The sequence below is a fragment of the Elephas maximus genome, chromosome 5 (assembly GCF_024166365.1).
Source record: "Elephas maximus indicus isolate mEleMax1 chromosome 5, mEleMax1 primary haplotype, whole genome shotgun sequence".
NCBI lineage: Eukaryota > Metazoa > Chordata > Mammalia > Proboscidea > Elephantidae > Elephas > Elephas maximus.
Window position 1 is genome coordinate 24,192,707 of NC_064823.1, and position 23,792 is coordinate 24,216,498.

A 23,792-nucleotide genomic window follows, 5' to 3' on the forward strand; every position below is an offset into this window, starting at 1 on the left:
TCAAAATTTATCCCAAGATAAAAACTTTTTTAAAATCAAGCAAAAAATACAGATAGATTATTGGGAGTAATTCAGTAAGGTTGCTTAATATAAAAATATAAAATCAACTGATTTTCTGTACACCCACAATAAGTTGTTAGAATATGCAATCAAAAAAAAAAGCATTTATGATATTAACCAAAGGTGCCTAGGGCTTTTATGGATAAATTATAAAACTTTATTGAAAGTCATTAAAAAAGATTCAAATAAAAAGACTCAAATGCATGTTTACAGATGGGGAGACTCAATATTGTTAAGATGTCACTTTTGCAGTCACGATTGGCACTGAGATGCTAGTCAATCAATGTCGTATCACCAGGGCCCAGGCCCGAATAGTCTGCAAAATTTAATGAAATCCCAAGAGAGTGATCAGAGGTAGAAAACCAGGCAATATGAGAAACCAAGTGAAGACAGCATCACAAGTAGACCTTCTTGAACGTTCTTAGTGTCAAGTACTACAAAACAAGCCAGGTAATACAAGACTAAAAAGTACTCACTGGCTGTACCCCACAGAAAGAATTAGGGAACAACGAATGCAAACAACTCCTTCTAGAAGTTTTCCTGTGAAGAGTAAGGAGCAGGCAGAGGACTAGGGTGGTAGGTATATGTGTTATGGGGACCCTGGCAAAGGAACTGTGTGATGCAGGTGACTAGGGAGTGAATCTTTCAGATCTGCTTGATAAGCCTGGTGCACCACCATGCTGGTCGCAAGGTTTGTGTGTCTCCAGACACACCTTTCCGGGTCTTTCCACCCAGTTTTCACCAACTCCTCCTCTGTTCTGAAGAATTACATCACAAAGAATCAATGACTTTTAAGGCCCAGCAGGAAATATGCCACCAAGACAAGAATTGAGATCTAAGATAAGACCTGCTGTGGGAAAGCCGGTCAAAACCTCAAAGAGGCTTCACTGGAACCGTCAATGAGAAAAACATTTAAAACTGATCAGATGGGAAGATGGTTTGTCGCTGGAGAGGCTGCTGTTGGTCTTAACACATTGTGCTTCTGTGGCGTGGGAATGTCTAATGAGACTGGAGCTGTTGGAAAGGTTGTAATCTGGCCCCAGTCTGTGAAAGATAGAATTCATTCTACCCATATGTACCTAGCTGGAGGTATTGGTTTAATAGCCTTGTCTGCCTTGGCAGTAAGCAGAAATCCTGTTTTCATGAACTTCATGATGAGAGGCTCTTGGGTGACAACTGGTGCAACCTTTGCAGTCATGACTGGAGCTGGAACGCTGGTACAATCGATATCATGTCATAATAGCCCAGGCCCAAAGCATCTTGCTTAATCACTACATTCTGGTATGATGGGCGCAGTGGTAGCTCCTCTGATGATATTAGGGCAGCCTCTTATTAGAGGTGCATATCACACATCTGACATTGTGGCCATATGCACTCTCTGTGAGAAGCTTCTGAACATGGGAGCACCCTCGGAGCGGGTCTAGGTCTTGTCTTCATGTCCTCACCGGGATCTATGTTTCTTCCATCTACCACTGTGGCTGGTGCCACACTGCATTCAGTGGCAATTTATAGCGTATTAGTTCTTCTCAGCATGTTCCTTCAGTCTGATGCCCAGAAAATAATCAAGCACACAGAAATGGCACCCATATATGGAATTCAAAAATATGATCCCATCAATTCAATCATGGGAACCAACATGGAGGCATTAAATAAATTTATGCTAGTTGTCAGCATGCTAGAAACTGGAAGCAACAGAAAGAAAAGAGCTGACTCAGCTCTGGCTTCTCTAACACATCGGCTACCTCGCTTGTTTAATAGGGACAGATATTCACTAGTTTGTACAAGCTGTTTCATTGAAGTCTAGAAATAAGGTCATGTCGACATGTCTAAAATGTTCCAGGATAACAAGACGCTTTGGGTCTGCTTTTTCTTCTGGAGAATAAAAAAAAGTTCAGTAATACTCTTTAAATAAGCACACACTTCCAATTCTCATGCTTGAGCAACTGTAAAATGTTTTAATGAATAGGAAAACTAAGGTTGTATTTTCAGAATTTAAGTATTTTATCTATTTTTAAATGTATTTGGTTAAGTAAAAATTATCATGTGTGTTTACCTACGTATGTTTTGAATGCAGAAAATTATATGTCAAGGGGACCAGAAAAGAAGTAAAGAGTCACCTGCAGTCTTTCTCTGAATACTTAGGACTCCACTCTTGTGTAGTTAATTGGTGGTAAACCAGTGAAAATTGTCTGGCTATTTGGAAGCAAACAAGCAATCACGGTTTTTACATTTATCTGGTGCATTAGCAAAAGCATTGAGCATAAACACATCGGTGATTCCTTCTCTTACTTTTTCTTCTCAATATTCTCTTTATAAAGTAGATAGATGTGTGGTCATGCTTGGCCTCATTGTTACGATATTGTTATGACAGTCCAGAGTCCCTTTTATATACATATGTGTGTGTGTATTTGTTACATACGTGTCTGTGTGTGTGATTTCTTTGATTCTTTTAGAACAATGTATATTTAAAATTATTCTCAAGATAAAAAATTCAAAGCATGAAATCGGTTGCATTTTTACTATTCAAACTGTTCATAACTACTGAGGTGTTCTTGCATATTTATTGAAATGTGTAATAGAATACATGCTTGCTTTCCTTTCTTCCCTCTTCAAACCTTGAACCTTTTATCAGAAAAGCCAGTTGGTGGCTTACACCTGAGATCCTAGAAGCAGTTTTTCGCCTCAGATGAGTAGTATCCTGCACTCTCTCTCAGACTAAGCCCCAAAAGCAAGGCAAAAAAAAAAAAAAAAAACAACCTAGTTCTGTCTTTATGAAATACATAAATAAACAGTGTAGTGGGGAAAATGCCTCATTAGTGTTTCCCCAACAGGATTTTCCATCTCTCTTGCATAAACCATTACTTAGCTTTCTTTTGACTTTTGTAAATTTTTTGATACAGAAAAATTGTTTTTAAAAGTCCTTAATGAGTGAGATAAGTCCATATGATTATTGAGATCATTGCTATTTTGACAAATATTTATTATAGTAATCCAGAAGTAGTTATTCTAATCACCTCAAAGTACACAGGGTGCTTATTTCTGAAATAATAATGGAAAAAAAAATCGCCTGTGAAATAAACCACAGAAATTAGACTGTAGGACTCAGAAAAAAATAACAGGGTGCAAAATACATGGACTTTGGAATCAGAGAAAACTGGACTCAAAATCAGACTTACCACTTACTAGTTGAGCTTACCTCCTCTTCTGTAAAATGGGAAATAATTGCTATCACATACCACTATGGTGAAGATTAGATGATATTAGATCTTTATATAAGTAAAAGTTTTAATGTACGGTGAACATTCAAATATGTTGGCCTCCTACCCCGACCTGCCCTCTTTTCTATCACTTTGTATTTTTTAAGAAATTCTATATTTGTGAACAAGGAAGTGAGAACAGAACGACCAAAAACTGTGGCTGAAGCATCTTTTTGAGAATTGTGAGGGAACACTTTCTAACTCATTCTATGAAATGAGTATAACTTTGGTACCACAGCCAGACAAAGATACCACAAGAAAAGAAAACTGCAGACTGATATCCATTATGAATACAGATTCAAGGATTCTTAACAAAATATTAGCAAACCAAATACAAAAGCATATTAAAAGGATCATATACCATGATCAAGTGGGAATTTTCACAGGAATGCAAAGGTGGTTCAACATTAGAAACTCAACTAATGTAATATACATTAACAGAACCAAAGAAAAGGCCAATCTTTGACAAAATCAGTACAGAGAAGGCATTTGACAAAATCCAACACCATTTCATTATGAAAACATTTTACAAGCTAGGAATAGAAGGGAAATTCCTCAATATGATAAGGAGCATTTATGAAAAACCCACAGCTAGCATCATACTCAATAGAAAAAGACTGAGAGCTTTCCCCCTAAGATCAGGAACAAAACAAGGATGCCAACTCTCAGTAATGCTATTCAATATTGTACTAGAAGTTCTAGCCAGAGCAATTAGGCAAGAAAAAGAAATAAAAGGTATCCAAATCAGGAAGTAAGAAGCAATACTATCCATTTTCCCAAATGACATAATTATATATATAGAAGGCCCCCCAAAGAATCCACAAACAACTATTAGAGCTGATAAATGAATTCAGAAAAGTAGCAGGATACAAGGTCAACACACAAAAATCAGTCTAGTTCTTATACATCAGCAATAAGCAATCCAAAAAGAAAATTAAGGAAATAATTCAATTTATAATAGCATCTAAAGAATAAAATACCTAAGAATAAATTTAACCAAGGAAGTGAAAGACTTGTACACTGAAAACTATAAAACATTACTGAAAGAAATTAAGAAAGACTTAAATAAATGGAAGGGCATTCCATCCTCATGGATCAGCAGACTTATTATTGTTAAAACGTCATTGCTATCTAAAGCAATTATAGATTTAATACAATATCCATCAAAATTCCAACAGCCTTCTATGTAAAAATGGAAAAGCCAATCCTCAAATTTATGTGGAACTACAAAGGTACCAAATAGTCAAAGAAACCTTGAAAAAGAAGAACAAAGTAGGAAGACTCACACTTCCCAATCTCAAGACATTTTATAAAGCTACAGAAATCAAAACCATCTGGTACTGGTATAATGATAGACATATGTTGTTAGGTGCTGTCAAGTAGGTTCTGACTCTAGCAACCCTATGTACAACAGAAGAAACACTGCCCAGTTCTGCACCATCCTCAAATCGCTGTTAGGTTTGAGCCTACTGTTGCAGCCACTGTATCAATCCATCTGGTTGAGGGACTTCCTCTTTTTCACTGACTCTACTTTACCAAGCATGATGTCCTTCTCCAGGGACTGTTCCCTTCTGATAACATGTCCAAAGTATGTGAGATAAAGTCTTGCCATCCTCTCTTTTAAGGAGCATTCTGGCTGTACTTCTTCCAGGACATATTTGTTCATTCTTCTGGCAGTCCACAGTATATTCAATATTCTTCACCAACACCATAATTCAAAGGCATCGATTGTTGCGTCTTCCTTATTCATTATCCAGATTTCGCATGCATACGAGGCCACTGAAAACACCATGGCTTCAGTCAGGCACACCTTATTCCTCAAAGTGCTTTTTTAACACTTTAAATAGGTCTTTTGCAGCAGATTTGCCCAATGCAATACGTCCTTTGGTTTCATGACTGCTGCACTGATTGTGGATCCAAGTGTCTTAGTTGTCTAGTGCTGCTGTAACAGAAATACCACAAACGGATGGCTTTAACAAACAGAAGTTTACTCTCTCACAGTCTAGGAAGCTAGAAGTCTGAATTCAGTGCGCCAATTCCCAGAGAATGCTCTCTCTTTGTTGATTCTGGGAGAAGGACCCTGTCATCAGTCTTCCCCCCTGGTCTAGGGGCTTCTCAGTGCAGGGACCCTGTGTCCAAAGGATATGCACCCCTTCTGGCTCTGCTTTCTTGGTGGCTTGAGGTCTCTTTGCCTGTCTGCTTGATTCTCTCTTTTATATCTCAAAAGAGATTGACTCAAGATACAACCTAATCGTGTAGATTGAGTCCTGCCTCATTAATGTAACTGCCTCTAATCCTGCCTTATTAACATCATAGAGATAGGATTTATAGCACATAGGAAAATCACATCAAATCACAAAATGATGGAAAACCACACAATACTGGGAATCATGGTCTAGCCAAGCTGACACGCATTTTGGGGGGACACAATTCAATCCACAATACCAAGTAAAATAAAATCCTTGACAACTTCAAGATTTTCTCTGTTTATCATCACGTTGCTTTTTAGTTCATTGTGAGTATTTTGGTTCTCTTTATGTTGAGGTGCAATCCATACTGAAGGCTATAGTCTTTGGCCTTCATCAGTAAGTGCTTCAAGTCCTCTTCACTTTCAACAAGCAACGTTGTGTCATCTCCATATCATAGGTTGTTAATGAATCTTCCTCCAATTCTGATGCCTCATTCTTCTTCATAGAATCCAGCTTCTCAGGTTATTTGTTCAGCATACAGATTGCATAAGTATGGTGAAAGGATACAACCCTGACACATACCTTTCCTGATTTTAAAACACTCAGTATCCCCTAGCTCTGTTCCAAAGACTGCCTCTTGGTTTACGTACAGGTTCCTCATGAGCACAGTTAACTGTTCTGGAATTCCCATTGTTCACAATGTTATCCATAATTTGTTTTGATCCACACAGCTGAATGCCTTTGCATGGTTAATAAAACAGAGGTAAACATCTTTCTCGTATTTCCTGCTTTCAGCCAAGATCCATCTGACATCAGCAATGATATTTCTCGTTCTACATCCTCTTTTGGATTCAGCTTGAATTTCTGGTAGTTCCCTGTTGATGCACTGCTGCAACCGCTTTTGAATGATCTTCAGCAAAATTTTACTTTTTTTATGGTATTAATGAAGCGTTCGATAATTTTGGCATTCTGTTGGATCACCTTTCTTTGGAACGGGCACAAATATGGATCTCTTCCTGTCAGCTGGCCAGGTAGCTCTCTTCCAAATTTCTTGGCACAGACAAGTGAGTACCACCAGTGCTGCATGACAGATTTATAGGCCAATGGAATAGAATTAGGAGTTCAGAAATAAATCTCTATATCAATGATCAACTGATTTCCAACAAAGGTTTTAAGTCCATTCATGGGGAAAGAATAGTCTCTTTAGTAAATGGTACTGAGTGGGACAAGTGGATTTCCATAAGCAGAGAATGTACCTGAACCCATACCTCACACCATATATAAAAACTAACTAAAAATGAATCAAAGGCTTACATGTAAAAACTAAGGCCATAACACTCTTACAAGAAAACACAGAGTCATGCTTTGGAATCTAGTTTTTAACGACAGATTCTTAGATATGGCTCCAAAAGCATGAGCAAAAAAAGACAAAATAGATAACTGATAGCTCATCAAAATTGAAAGCTTTTGAATATTGAAGGACTCTATCAACAAAGTGAAGACATAACCTACAGACTGGGAGAAAAATTTTGGGAACCTTGTCTCTGATAAAGATTTAATATCCAGAATAAATACATATTTTTAAAATCTCCTAAAATCTAACAACAAAAGTGATCAAAAAATGAGTAAAGAACATTTCACCAAAGAAGAAATACAAATGGCCAACAAGCCCATGAAAAGATACTCGACATCGTTAGTCATTAGCGAAACGGATAACAAAATCACAATGAGATATCACCTCGTCTCCATTAGAATGGCAATGATCAAAAACATGGAAAACAATAGGTGTTGGCAAGGTTGTAGACAAACTGGAATCCTTGTCCATTGCTGGTAGGAATGTAAAATGGTATAGCCACTGAGGAAAACAGTTTGGCAGTTCCTCAAAAAGTTAAACATAAAACTACCATATGACCTAGCAATCTCAATCCTAGGTATATACCCAGAAGTGAGAGCAGGAACACAAACAGAAACCTGTACATCAATGCTCACTGCAGCACTTTGCACAAGCCAAAAGGTGGAAACAACTAAACTGTCTGTCAATAAATGAATGAATAAACAAAATGTGGTATACACACACAATGGAATATTACTCAGCCATAAAGAGAAATGAAGCCCTGACACATGCCACAACATGGATGAACCCTGAAAACATTATGCTGAGAGAAATAAATCAGTCACAAAAAGGACAAATACTATATGACCTCACTTTTATGAAATAAGCAAATATGTGTTGCAAAATATATCAGTTTTGACTCAGCAGCCCTATAAGTCAGAGTAGAACTAGGCCATAGAGTTCCCTAGGCTGTAAATATTTACAGGAACAGATATCCAGGTTTTTTCTCCCCCAGAGCAGCTAGAGAATTTGAACAGCCAGCCAAAAGTTGTTAGTGGTTATCAAGGGTGGTAGGGAGGGAGAAAGGTGGAGGTTTTGCTTAGAGGGCATTCAGTTTATGTTGATGGTGGTAGAATAATTTGAAAAAGGATAGCAAGAATGGTTGCACAACATCAGTGACATCAATATCACTGAATTATACAAGTATAAAAAAAAAATTCTTTTTTTATACAAGTTAGAAATTGTTGAATTGGCATATGTGTCTTGTGGATATTTTCACCACAATAAATAAATGAATAAAACCATAGTGAGGTATCACTTCACAACAACTAAAATGGCTGTGATTAAAAAAATACTGAAAACAACAGGTGTTAAAGAAGTTGTGGAGAAATTGGAAAACTTAACCGTTGCTGGTGGGATTGTAAAATGGTACAGCCACTGTGGAAAACAATTTGGTTGTTCTTCAAACAGTTAAATATACTATTAACATATATGATCCAGCAAACAATTCCACTCATAGGTATTTAAACAAGTAATTGAAAGCAGGAACATAAACAGATATTGTACACCAATGTTCACTGCAAAACTATTCACAATAGCCAAATGGTGGAAACAGCCTAATTGTTCATCAATATTTGAATGGAAAAATAAAATATGGTACATATATACAATGGAATATTACTCAGCCATAAAGAGAAATGAAGTCCCGATACGTCTACAATATGGAGGACCTTGAAAACATTATGCAAAGGGAAATAAGTCATTCACAAAATGACAAATATTGTATGAACCCACTTACATGAAATATCTAAAATAGGCGAGTGTACGCAGACCAAATTTTATTAGTGGTTACGAGGGGAGGAAGAGGAGGAGAGGGGGATCGTTGCTTAGGGAGGCAATGAGCTTCTGTAAGGGTGATGAAAAAATTGGATAATTCTGATCGTTGAACAACATGATGAGCGTAATTAATATAATGAATTGTGCACGGGAAGAATGTTGAAATGGCTAATGTTTTGTTACATATATATTTGCCACAATTTTAAAAATGTCATTTGTGCTATATATAATGTCTTAACATAGTGAGGCCAGTACTTCACCTATAGCAAAGAAATTTACAGTTTCATTATTCTCAAGGTAATAACCTAAATGATACTGCAAAGAAGTTGTTGTTATTAGGTGCCATCAAGTTGGTTCTGATGCATAGTGACCCTATGTACAACAGAATGAAATCTTGCCCCGTCCGGAACCACCCTCACAATCGCTGCTATGTTGCCACTGTTGCAGCCACTGTGTCAATCCACCTCACTTAGGCTCTTCCTCTTTTTCACTGACGCCCTACTTTACCAAGCATGATGTCCTTCTCCAGGGACTGGTCCCCCCTGATAACACATCCAAAATATGTGGATATCCTTGCTTATAAGGAGCACTCTGGCTGTACAAATTTGTTGATTGCTCATTCTTCTGGCAGTCCATGGTATATTCAATATTCTTCGCCAACACCATAATTCAAAGGCATCAAGATAATATAGACCTTACTCAATTTCTTAATCTATTGCCTTATGTTTACCATCCATTCATGCAACAAATTGGGTGTCTCTTATGTACCAGGAGCTATTCAAGACCTACAAAGTCTCTGACCTCATGGAGCTTACATTCTAGTGGCAGCTGCATGATTTTTCTTTGGCTGGAACAGAATTCACGATATTTCTCATTTAAGTAATCTAAACCAAAGGAAAAAGAAACATTCGATTTAGTACACTAAGGTAATTTGAAAGCTGTTGTTTAATACCATATTTCAAGGTTCAATATGTCCGTGTGCAGATGATAAGTATTCATATATGCTGACATCCTCATCTTGGAGCACAGCATACAAATTACAACCTCTTATTTACTCACTCAAAACAAGTTATTTTATTTAAAACTGAGTGACAAAGTGATGCAGCTTTCCAACAGAATTATGTTTTTGAGTCAAAAATGACTAAGTCAAGTTTAGTATTTTACTTGGAACTGAAATTCATGGGTAACAGGTAACTAAATTCTGAGACAAAACCACTGATTTCTTTTTGTCCATCAGGAATCATCTAATACAGTGCTGAAGACCAAACAATGAAAATCCTTGAATGGTATGATGGTTAAGGTTAGTGTCAACTTGGCTAGGCCATAATTCTCAGTGGTTTGGCAGATATTATGTAATCATCCTCCATTTTGTGATCTGATGTGAGCAGTCAATCAGCTGAAAGGGGAGTTTCCTTGGGAGTGTGGCCTGCATCCAATATATATAGAAGTTCTTGCAAAGCTCGCTGCCTCTCCATCTTGCATCTGACTTGTTGTCATCCTTTGACCTCTGGTTCTTGGGATGTCAGCCAGCAGCCTGCCTACTGGCCTGCCGATTTTCGGTTCATCAGCTCCTGCAACCACGTGAGTCAGGAGAAGCCTCCTGTCTGACGCCTAATCCACAGATTTGGGAATTGCCAGCCTCCACAACTGCATGAGCCATTTCCTTGAAATAAATCTTTCTACATATACACTTCACTGGTCTTGCTCCTCTAGAGAACCCAGCGTAAGACATTTGGTACTGACAGTGGGGTGCTACTCTAACAGATACCTAAAACGTGGAGATGATTTTAGAATTGGGTAATGGGTAGAGGCTGGAAGAGTTTTAAGGTGTTGAACAGTCATTCGAACAGAACAAGGGGATACTACATGGTTCAAAGTCAGGAAATGTGTGCATCAGGGTTGTATCATTTCACCATACCTATTCAATCTGTATGCTGGGCAAATAATCCAAGAATCTGGACTATATGAAAAAGAACAGGGCATCAGGCTTGAAGGATGACTCATTAACAACCTGTGCTATATAGATTACACAACTTTGCTTGCTGAAAGTGATGAAGGACTTGAAGCACTTACTGATGAAGATCAAAGACGACAGCCTTCAGTATGGGTTACGCTTCAACATAAAGAAAACAAAAATCCTCACAACAGGAATAAGCAACATCACGATGAACAGGCAAAAGATGGAATTTGTCAAGGATTTCGTGTTACTTGGATCCAAAATCAACAACCACAGAAGCAGCGGTCGCGAAATCAAAAGACACATTGCACTGGGCAAACTGGCTGCAAAAGACCTCATTAAAGTGTTGAAAAGCAAAGATGTCACCTTGAAGACTAAGATGCACCTGACCCAAGCCATGGTGTTTTCAGTCACCTCCTGAAATCCTGAAATCTGGATGACGAATAAAGAAGACCGAAGAAGAATTGATGCCTTTGAATTGTGGTGTTGGAGAAGAATAGTGAATATACCATGGACTGACAAAAGAACAAACAATCTGTCTTGGAAGAAGTACAACCAGAATGATCCTTAGAAGCAAGGATGGTGAGACTATGTCTCACATACTTTGGACAGGTTTTCAGGAGGGATCAGTCCCTGGAGAAGGACATCATGCTTGGTAAAATAGAAGGTCAGCAAAAAAGAGGAAGACCCTTAATGAGATGAATTGACACAGTGGCTGCAACAATGGGCTTAAACATAACAACGATTGTGAGGGTGGCGCAGGACTGGGCAGTGTTTCAGTCTGTTGTACATAGGGTCACTATGAGTTGGAATCGACTCAATGGCACCTAACAGCAACAACATTAAAACCCTAAACTGCCTTGAAAAGAATCTTGGTAGATTTATGGACATCAAAGGCAATTCTGGTAAGGGCTCAGAAGGAAGTAAGGAGAGCTACAGAGAAAGTCTATTTTGTCTTGGAGAATACATATAGCACCAGAAACAGAATGTTGCTAGAAATGTGGATGTTAAATGTGCTTCTGGTGAGGCTTTAAAAGAAAATGATGAACATATGATTGGACAATGGATGAAGGGTGATGCTTTTTATGCCGCAACAAAGAACTTGTCTGAGTTATGTTCAAATGTTTGGTGGAAGATAGAACTTGCAATATCTGGCTGATGAGATTTCTAAGCAACATCTTAAAGGGGCCGTGTGGTTTCTCCTTACCACTTATAGTAAAATGTGAGAGGAAACTGACTTAAAAATAAACTGTGCAAAAGGAAAACAGAACTTAAAGGTTTGGAAAATTCTGTTGTATAAACTAAGGACACATGTCCTAGAATGTTCACCAAGAACATGGCTGCATAATCTTTTGTTAAAGAGATTAAGCATGTAACTGATGGATCTAACCAACTGCCACAGCAGAAAACCCATTAGCTTAGACTGAAGTGGACAGAGAAAAAACAAAAGGAAAGAATGCTGCCTCTTGGAATTCTACAGGCAAGAAACAGGCCAAAGGAGCTACATCTGCTATCTTTCAAGAAAAGAAAAAGGCCATACCTGCAGCAGCTCAGAAATAAGTAGAACTGTTGGAAGGAACACAGAAAGCAGGGCCTTCTCGGTTTCAAAGGGTGGGGCCATGATCTCTTGGATCTCAAACAGTAGGACCACAGCCTCCCAGGTTTCAAAGAGTTGGATCTTTGTCAACTCAGTTCCAGAGTGTGAGGCTGCCATTAAGGTGTGCCACCGGAATGGGGCTGCTACCTAAAGCTGAGGGTGTGGGGCTGCCAGGCCCAAGGAACAGAAGAATGGCTAAGGGATGGGGTCGCCACTCAAGATGGACTAGGAGAATGGAGCCGTCTAAAGCTGAGGGAGCAGAGTTGCCATCGCAGAGGACATGGAAGATGAAGCGGAAGCCCAGGGCTCAGGGGCCTCCACCCAGAATCCAACATTCAGAATTAGGAGGGCAGGGCCATTGCCCAGGTGGGCCCAAAGAACAGGGGATTATTTGCAAGCCTTGAGAGCTCATGTAAATTTTTCTGCTGGGTTCTGGATTTGCTTGATGCCCATTATCCTCCAATTTCTCCTGTTTGTAATGGAAATATCTACCTTGTGTCTGTTCCACCTTGTTCTTTGGAAACAGATAACTTGTAGTCTAGATTTCAAAAAATCAGAGATGAAGAGGAATTTTGCCCCTGGATGGAATATACCTAAAGTCTCACCCATATTTGATTTAGATAATTCAGAAGAAGAGATTTTGGACTTGGAATTGATTTAAGACTTTTGGGATGATGTGATGTGGTGAATGTGTTTTACATATAGCAAAGACATGAATTTTGTGGCACCAAAGGGTAGAATGTTATGGACTGAATTGTATCCCCCAAAATTGTGTTGTAAATCTTAACCTCTATGCCTGTTGTTATAATCCCATTTGGGAATGGCCTATCTTTGTTATGTTAATGAGGCAGGATTAATGCAGGGTGTATCTTGAGTCAAACTCTTGTGAAATATAAAAGAGATTAAATAAGCAAGTGAGTAACACAGATGGGGTGAGATAGATGCTAAGACACCCAGAGATCTCCAAGGAACAGAGATGCAGAAGCTCCAATGCCAACAGAGATAGAAAGCTTTCCCCCAGAGCCAGTGTTCTGAATTCAGACTTCTAGCCTCCTAAACTGTGAGAAAATAAATTTGTTTGTTAAAGCCATCCACTTGTGGTATTTCTGTTACAGCAGTACTAGACAACTAAGACAAATGGGTAACTGACACAGGTAACAAAAGAAACTCATTTGCTGAAAATGAAAACTTCAAATCTCTTATTTGTATATGGAGTAACTCCAGCAATAACCAGAGAAATAACAAAAATCAGCATGCTAAATTTCTTTCTTTTTCTTTTACTTTTTGTGTCTGTGTGATGAAAACACAAATATGACTAAGAAGCTTCTCACAGCTCCTCTCACAAAACTTACTTCTGTGTTTATTTGCAAATTTCATTTATTCATTTATTTGCATGTCACCCTAGAACCCAAAAACCATAAATTCTATTCTTTTCACAATTTAACTGGATAAATATGAGTTAATAGATAAGAACATGAGATACTCTGATATTTCATTAAGATAATTGGCAACTTCTCAGTTTGGAAACAAGGTGAAAATTGGGCATAGTATTTTAAAAAATAGGAAAAAAGGAAGAAGGGAAAGTAGCATTTATTACTTCATGTTATTACTTTATGTCCTAAAATGGAAGTGTTTTGACTAGCTACAGATAAAAGCAAGTATAACCCAATGTCCAAATAGCTACAGACATCAGATGATTCCTGCTTCTTCTAATATCACAGCCTTTAAGAATGACAATGGCTTTTACTTTTACTTCTATAGTGGCATTGGGCAATTAAGTCAGAATGACAGCAAGGAAGAAGGGAAGACTAAGAACTCTGTTTGCCATCTTGTGGCATCCCAAAAGCTCCAGATGCAATACAAGGACAAACTAGAACTGCACAGCAGCAAAGATAAGCTTCAGAGATGGAGAGAAAAAGGGAGAGTTCACAGTTCCAACACACATCGTACATAGTTGCAACAGGTTGACAGAGAAAACACCTTCCCTCACCCTTTCCATAGCTGCCAGTGCAGCAGACAGTATCTGACTACCCCAGTGTCAAGGAGAGGCCAGAAACACTCTTCCACCAAGGACATTTCTTGGCCTGCTTTGTGGAGGTAGTATAATTCAGGCGGGAAAATTCCATCAACTTTGGCAGGGACATTCTCTGGCATGAACAGCTGCAGTACTGACGCCTCAGTAATCTGTGTTTCAGGACCCCACACTGTCTCCTGGCACAGCAACACAAAAGGACACTGAGCGCACACATCCGTAATTACCTGGATTCCACCTATAAAAGTCATTAACCTTCTATTATTGTTAAATGGTCTTTTTCCCCCTAGGCCAACTGTTGGAGAATCACTTCTAAAAATAAGTCAGCCACAAAATTACACAACTGGAGAACAGATTAGTGGTTGCCAGAAGTGGATGTGGGAGAGTATGGCTATAAAGGGCAACGTGAAGAATCCTTGTGAAGGTGGAAATGTTCTGTGTCTTGACTGTGTCAGTGTCAACATCCTGGTTCGGATATTGTGCTATACCTTTGCAAGATGCTACCGTTGGAGGAAACTGGGGAAAGGGTATATGGAATTTCTCTGTATCCTTTCTTACAACTTCCTGGGAATCTACAATTATCTCAATTTTTTTTAAATTAATTTTAAAAAGCCAGCGAGTTCAAAATCTCTACTTCTAGTTTAATAATTAACATTTGAAATCTGTGTTTTAACATACATAGAACTATTGGAGAAAAAATAAAAAGTTAAAGTAATACAAACAAGATAAAAAAAAAAAACCATCACGATCGAGTTGATTCCGACTCATAGTGACCCTATAGTAGAGAGGAGAACTGCACCACAACATTTCCAAGGAGTGCCTGGTGGATTCAAACTGCCAACCTTTTAGTAAGCAGCTGTAGCTCTTAACCAGTATGCCACCAGGGTTTCCATAAAGAAGACAGTTTCCTTTATATAGTATTTTTACTGTAATTTCAGTTCCCACTACAGAATAGAGGGTAGAAGAATTTGAGAACTCATGGGGAAGAACAGCCCACAGCACAAATAATTAGCCTCTGCAGTGTTTAGCTCTTTTTCATTCTACAGTTCAGCGCTGACTGAGCACCCACTATGAGCCAGCTTTTTAACTAGGCACATCGGATACAGCACTGACGGGAACCAAAGTCTCTGCTCTCAAGGAGCTTATATTCTAGTGCAGTTTCCTAGTGCTTGTGTCTTAAAACAATATAAATTCAATGTCGTTGTTAGTTGCCTTCAAGTCGGTTCGACTCTTGATGACTCCATGTACAACAGAATGAAACTTTGCCAGGCCCTGCACCGTATTTGTTACGCTCGAGTCCATTGTTGTGGCCCCCATGTAGTTGCAGTGCCTTTCAACCTAAAAAAAAAACCTAGGGGACTCATTTTCCAGCACTGATTCAGATAGTGCTCTGTTGTGACCCATCGAGTTTTCATTGGCTAATTTTCAGAAGTAGATCACCAATTCTTTCTTTTAATCTGTCTTAGACTGGAAGTTCCACTGAAACCTGTCCACTGTGGTGACCCTGCTGGTATGTGAAATACCAGTGGCATAGCTTCCAGCATTATAGCAACACGCAAGCCATCACATTACAACAAACTGAAGACTACTGATGGAAATACTATATAATACAACACAAACATATGATAAGAAGTTTCAGTTAATACTAAATTTTAATGATTTCATTCTAATAATCTGTGAAAAAAATATGAAATGAGCCTAAGAGTAATCATTTGAAATTTTTTATTGCTCATTCTACTCATCTGATTCTAAATTATTCAGAAGCCAATTATGCAGTCTGTGGACTATTTCACCACTGTGGGTTCTCATTTTCTTCCATTCTCTACTCTTCGTAGCCTCTGAGTACTTCCACTAGAGGGTGAGGGGGTACGGGGGCAGAGAAAAGAAGAATGAAGCTCAAGTATCACTTTTACTACCTGTTTGTTGCTATATTAAAAATTAGATGGTAGAGGAGAATTATTTAATTAAACACATGACAAAAGATTTTTGTGACTTAGAGAGCTGAATGTCTACAGATTTTATATATTTTTATTAGTTAGAGAACTCCTGACTTCCTAGTGAATGGGCTCAGTAATAAATAGAAGTTCACTGGTCTCTAAGGCAAAGATCTGCACTACTTATCACAACATGTCCTCTAGCAGGGGCCATCCCCAACTAGAGGTGGAAGTGAGAGGTTTTAGAGGAGCTGTTCTGGTGCCTGAGAAGACCAACTGCAGAGACGGACCTGCGAAGAGATCAACGTCCTTTCATGGAACAAATTGTTAAAGGAGCCGGCTCTTCAGTGAGTACTGGCAGTTGGTATGGCAGTTGGTATAAACTGAAAAAATAACTATTCATGTTTCTAAATTTTATCTCTCAACCCCTTTGATTTGTTGTAGAGTAAACTGGAGTACAACATTCAAGGAACACTGTGAAAATACTTGTACTCCAAGTAGGACAGCAAACTCAAAGGCCTACACGGGCCATGCAGGTAACATAGAGGAAGGAAGCAGCTTCCTGGAAGACTAGAAGTAGTAGGGACTGATGAGGATTGTGACAAACTGCAAAACACATACCCAAAATAATGGGAGAGCCACTACTTAGCTCCAGCCAATTCTTGAAAACTCTTGTACACACACACACTAGTCTGTGATTGGAATTTGACTTTTGGGTCACCAATTTGAAATCCCTATTCAAAATAAGTTGAGGTGGCTAGAATACCCTCAAATCCTAAGCAGCTCAGGAAAAGGTTAACTTTAATGACAAAAATATAACCTGCCTCAAGTAAGTATTTCTGCAACCAAGCCAACATACCCAAGCAATGGAACACCTCCTGATTACAGCCTTTCCTTAGCCATTCCTTCTCTCTTTTCGAAATAGTTCTTGGATGATTTGTGAGAGACTAAGTTTTCTCTCAAAGTTAAGTAAGTGCTCCATGGAGATAATGCAACTGGCTTGCTTGGTCATGTGCCTCCCCAAGGGGTGCATGCCAATTAGCTGGGCTGTTTGTGTTCCTGGCACTTCTTCCTGGACTGAAGAGTTCACATTCATCTACAAAAATCACACAATTCAGGCAGCTCCAGCACAGAAAACACAGCAGCATGTGTGTGCCTGGGGAAAGAGGAGCTTTAGGGGAAAAGGCAAGTAGGGGCACAAGGTGGGGAAGTGAAGCTGCCCAAAGTGTTCCAGTTATTTAGCTACACTTTCCCACACAGTTATTCTATTCGAATGGTAAATTCATTAAAAAAACACCTTTCAAAGCAGGAGTAAGACAAGAGAGTTTTATTTGACTCTCATGAAAATACCCAAGGCAGCACGTCTCTCAATCAATGACGATCATTACTGCAGCCTCCACTGTGGAAAACCACGATTCCAGCCAAGAGCTCAAGGCCCATCTCCAAGATTTGTGAGGAGGCCCTTGCAAGGAAAATCATTCCCTGCATCCCCTGCATGACATATGCTGGGTGGAGACTTTTGGGCACTGGATCTGTTTCCAACTTCCGGTTAAATCCACCCAGAGCAAGAGTTCATAAAATTAGGTGAACTTCTCCAGAGTAACTGTTTTTGACAGTCAGTGACGTGGGGGAGATTCCTCACCAAAAATAATGGTTGCTGTCTCCTTATACAATCTCAATTTTTGAGGTTATATACTGTCACTGGTTTCACAAAATACTATCTATACCCTTGGAATAGAACTGAACAGTCAACAAAGCAATGTCAGTGAATAACTGAATAAGCTTGTTAAACTTTCTTAGATTGATGCTTTTCTATCTCTACCACTGTAAAATATTGTTTCCTCATGTCAACAGGAACCTATTCTTTCAATGTCCTATATTTAAAATCTTATCTGATCCAAAAGTCTTGTAGATATAAATATGAAAAGATATAATGACTTTCTTTTTCATAACAATGCTATACACTTCATCTACAGAAAAAACAGATACACTCATTGTGCAGTGTAAGTAGCTAAGTCTTCATTCATCCCAGCTACAGTCTCAGCATCTAGAGCACATTTTACCAAATGTTCACTCTTTGTGGTGAAGACAATTTTTGAAAATGGGTATTGCATCTCTTTCCATTTAATATACGTCTTAGTTATCTAGTGCTGCAATAACAGAAATATCACAAGTGGATGGCTTTAACAAACCGAAATTTATTCTCTCACAGTTTAGGCGGCTAGAAGTCTGAATTCAGGGTGCCAACTCCAGGGGAAGGCTTTTTCTCTCGGTCGGCTACAGAAGAAAGTCTTTGTTATCAATCTTCCTCTAGTCTATGAGCTTCTCAGAACAGGACACACATGCTCCTGGCTCTTCTTGCTTGGGTGGTAATGAAGTCCCTCTGTCTCGAGGTCCCTCTGTCTCTCTGCTCACTTCTCTCTTTTATATCTCAAAAAAGATTGATTCAAAATACCACCTTATCTTAAGGACTGAGTCCTGCCTCATTCACGTAACTGCCTCTAATCTTGCCTCATTAATGTCATAGAGGTAGGATTTACAACACATAGGAAAGGCACATCAGATGACAAAATGATCAGCAATCACACAATACTGGGAATCATGGCCTAACCAAACTGATACACACTTTGGGAGAACATTATTCAATCCATAACAATATATAAGAGCATAAATCATTTTATTTGACTCTATTGATGTTATCCATTTTAGTTTATAAAAGATATAAATCAAGCTAAGTTTTGCTCGTTTACAAAGCACTTATGTGCCAAGTCCTGCACTACTATATACAGTCTGGCAGTATTCCATTTAACAATGATAACAACAGAAACAGACTGCATGTGCATTAATGCGGGGCCAAACTAGGTAGAAGTGGTAGAGTGATCAAAAAAGTTAAAGATTTTCAAAAATTAAGCGTTTCTATTAAAAAAAAAAAAAAGTGATGTAATTTCTAACCCCCTGAAATATTTCTTGATTCCCCTTTTGTCTTTCTTCCTATAAAACAAACAAAAAACAAATAGCAACAATAAAAACTCCTCCGCTTCACATCTTGTTTTCACGGTTTTTACTCTGTCTTTTCCTCTATTCTCCTCTCTAAGGTATTTATTATGTAGATGGACTTGAACTCCCTTATAAAGGACTTTCTTTTGTACTCCCTGATTCTGGAGGGTTTATGACATATAGTAATGAAAATAGAGTTGTATAAATGGAGTAGAGTCAGGCAATTAAGGGCCTTAGAAAGACAGGAATGTTAGGTTTAATGCAATGAAATATAAATATACTGTATGTTCTTGTAAAGAAATGTGCTATACTGAAACTGGTGTTTAAAGAAAATCTAACTTGCAGCTGTCCATGTATAAGATAATAAGGACATGAACTTTGATAGTGGCAATAAGGGTGGAGATCAAAAAAAGAAAGAGTTTGAATTTTGGTAAAAAATGAGAAGGGGGGAGAGAAATTGTGTTTAGGTTTTCAACTTGGAATTGTTAAAACTGATATGGAATAATGGGGTGTTTATAAAGTGGGATATACAGTTTATGACCGAGCACCTTGCACAATTCCACACTCATCAAAGACAACAATATATTGTATATTTGATTGGAAGTAAAGTTAGTTAGAATCAAGTTGATTGTCATTTGTACCAGTGAGTCAATTCTGATTCATCGCGACACTATAGAGGGACACTCAAATGAACATGTTTTCCAAACAGCAGGGATTTAGAAACTGGATATAGTCAATGTTTTTCTTGTGTCCCCCAATGAACTACACTTGCTGATACTCATACCTTGTGAGAAAAAAAAATTGTTGCTGTCAATTCTGACTCATAGCAAATCTATAGGACAGAGTAGGGTTTCCAAGGAGCGCCTGGGGAATTTGAACTGCCAACATTTTTGGTTAGCAGCCAAGCTCTTACCCACTGCACCACCAGGGCACCACATAGCCCCTCCTATGCTGAATCCAGTCTTGACCATGTTGACTCAATTTGGCCAATGACATTAGCAGGCATGATGTAAGCAGAGGCTTGATAAATGCCTGCACATTGGAGCTTGCCCTCTTGGGACTCTTGCTCTTGAGATCCAAACCCCAAATCCATTGTTGTCAAGTGAATTCTGACTCATAGCTACCCTATGGAAGAGAGTAGAACTGTTCCATAGGGTTTCCAAGGTTGTAATCTTTACAGAAGCAGACTGCCACATCTTTCTTCTGCAGAGTAGCTAGTGGGTTCAAATCACTGACCTTTCAGTAAGCAGCTGAGTACTTAACCACTGTGCCACCAGGGCTCCTTTCTTGAGATCCAGCCACTATGAAAAGAAGCCTAAACTAGCCTCATGGAGCTAGAAAGGGGTCCTTAGGCTTCCAGTTGTTTCTGCCAAGGTGCTAGACATATGAGTAAAGCCATCTTAGATATTCCTGCACCAATCACCATCTGATTGCATCTACATGAGAAACCTCAAACAATACCAGCAGAAGAACCATCTAGCTGAGCCTCAGTCAACCTACAGAATCATGAGAAATAATGAAATGGTTATTTTCAGCCATTAAATTTTGAGGTATTTCATATACAGAAATAGATAACTGAAGCACTGGAGGGCAGATGAGATACATGACTGCAAAGGGGAGATTTAGGAAAAATGAACAAGAGTAACAGCTAAATACAATTTTTCAACAACAGTAATGACAACCAAAAATTTGTGAGTGATTACATAGGTTGATATTTATGTGCTATATAGGTGTGGGAGGGCATATGGGAGTATGCCTATATAGGTGTAGTTGTGGGTATTTGCATAGACATATTTGTATGTGCACATGTATATTCAGATGTATAATAGAGGACACAGGAGGCACAGTTATGGAAACTTCCTAGACATCCAAATATTTCTTGGGACTGAGTTACTGGGTTTAAAGGCTCAGGACCCTAGTCTCGGGGGGCATCTAGGTCAATTGGCATAAGATAGTTCATGAAGACAATGTTCTACATCCTAGTTTGGTGAGTAGTATCTGGGGTCTTATAAGCTTGCAAGCAGCCATCTAAGAGACAACTATTGGTCTGCTCCCATCTGGAGCAAAGGAGGGTGAAGGAAATCAAAGGCTCTAAGAAACAATCACTCTACAGGGCTAATGATCCATGAACCATAGCCTCCTCTGCCCTGAGACTAGAAAAACTAGATGGTGCCCAGCTACCCCTATCGACTGCTCTGACCAGGGACATAATAGAAGGTCCTGGTTAGAATGGGATAAAAATGTAGAACTGAACTCAAATTCATAAAAAAGACCAACCTTACTGGATGGATAGAAACTAGAGGAATGCCAAAACTATCACCCTAAGACGCCCTTTTCATCTGGAACTGAAGCCACTCCCGGAGGTTCCCCTTTCAGCCAAATAATGGATTGGCCTATAAAATAAACAATAACACCTGTGAGGAGTGTGCATCTTAGAACAATCAACTGTATGAAGCCAAACGGACAACAGTTGCCCAAAAGCAAACATGAGAAGGCAAGGAGGGGCAGGGAAAATGGACAGATGGAAACAGGGAAGGCAGGGTAGAAATGGAGGAAATCTTATCACATTGTGAGGATGGCAACCAATGTCATGGAACAATTTGTGTATGAATTGTTCAACAGGAAACTAATTTGCTGGGTAAACTTTCAGCTAAAACACAATAAAATATTCAAAAAATAAACTGTCAAGATCATCAAAAACAAAGAAAGTCTGAAAAACTGTCTCAGTAAAGAGATGCTTAAGGAAACATGACAACTAAATGTAATGCAGTATCCTGGACGGGATCTCAGAGCTGATAAAAGGAGGTAAGGTAAAAATGAAGGAAATCTGAATAAAGTATGAACTTTAGTTAATACTAATGTACCAGTGGAGCCCTGGTGGTGCAATGGTTAAGAGCTATGGCTCCTAACTAAAAGGTCAGCAGTTCAAATCCACCAACCACTCCTTGGAAACCCTATGGGACAGTTCTACTCTGTCCTATAGGGTCAATGAGTCAGAATCGACTTCATGGCAATGGGTTTGGTTTTTTGTCATCGTCGTCGTTTTTTTTTTAATGTACCTATATTGCTTTATTAATTGTGACAAATGTATCATACTAATAGAAGATATTAATAATAAGAAAAACTTGATTTAGGGTATTTGGGAACTCTGGGTTCTGGGATACTATCTTCACAATAAACTGAAAAGCGTGTTTAAAAACAAACAATACACCATTTACAATTTTTTTTAATAATAAAAAAAGAACCAAATAAAGTTGGGTGTAACAACTGTAATCCCAGAATAGAAAGGAATAAATACTAACAATATCTGAAAGTGTTGGCTATTTAAAACTTTAGCTGAAATTTATCAAAAGAAATCTGGAGTGTCTATATTCATATCAAAGTAAATTTCAGAGCAAAAACTGTTACCAGGGATAAAAACGTGCATTTTATAATGATAAAAGGTCCCATTCATGAAGAAGACATAACAATTCTAAATATCTACATACCTAAAAACAGAGCTCGAAATGAAGCAAGAAAAAACTGATAGAGCTGCAAGGAGAAATGGACAAATTAACAATTCTAGGTAGGCTTTTTAATACAGCTCTCTTAATAACTGATAGAACAAGTAGACACAAAATCAGTAAGTGTAAAGAAGACGAACAATGTTATCAATCTACTTGAACTAAGTGACGTTTATAGAACACTCTGTCAAACAACCACAAAATACTTATTATTTTGATGTGCACATGGAATATTTAGAAAGATAGGCCAAATTATGGATCATAAAAAGTTTCAATCAATTTGAAGGATTCCAGTCATACAAAATATGTCCTTCAACCACAATGAAATTAGAAATCAATAACGGAAAGATATCTCAAAAATCTCCAAATATATTTGAAAACTAAGTAACATACTTTTTCTACATAAACCAAGGGTCGAAGAAGAAATCAAAAAATAAATTAGAAAGGATTTTGTACTTTATTAAAGTGAAAAAACAATATATTATACTTGTGGGGTACAGCTAAAGCAGTATTCGAAATGTTAGGAAAGACAAAATGTCTCAAATCAATAGCCTCAGCTTCCACTTTAAAAAACTAGAAAAACCAGAGTACGTGAATCAAAATATAAGCATACTGAAGGCAATAATAAATATCAGAACAGAAATCAATGAAATTTAAAATACAAAAACCATAGGGGAAATCACTGTAACTAAAAGCTGATTATTTGAATAGCTCAATAAAATCGATGAATTTCTAGAGAAGAAACAAAGTTCCCATACAAGGATGAGAGAAGTGGCATCACTACTGGCTCTACAAATATTAAAATATTCTAAATAATTTTATGCTAATAAATTCAATAACTTAGATAAAATGGGTACATTCTTGAAAGACAAACTACCAAAGCTCACACAAGGAAAAGATAACCTTACTAATCCTGAATTTTTTTAAATTGAATATGCAATTGAAAGTCTTCCCACAATGAAAACTCCATGCCACAATGGCCTCAGTGGTGAATTCTACCAAATAGTTAAGGAAGAGATAGTACCAAATCTACAAAATTCCAGAAAATTGAAGAGGAGGGAACACTTTCCAACTAATTTTACAAGCTTAGTATTAAC

At 38.2% G+C, this 23,792-nt stretch overlaps 1 protein-coding gene and 1 pseudogene across 1 annotated transcript in view; one reads left to right on the plus strand and one right to left on the minus strand.

The window, feature by feature from the left end:
• FGF2 (fibroblast growth factor 2) overlaps positions 1–23,792 on the minus strand; it is a 93,521-nt gene that overhangs the window by 38,890 nt on the left and 30,839 nt on the right.
• LOC126077424 (growth hormone-inducible transmembrane protein-like) lies at positions 699–1,864 on the plus strand (annotated as a pseudogene).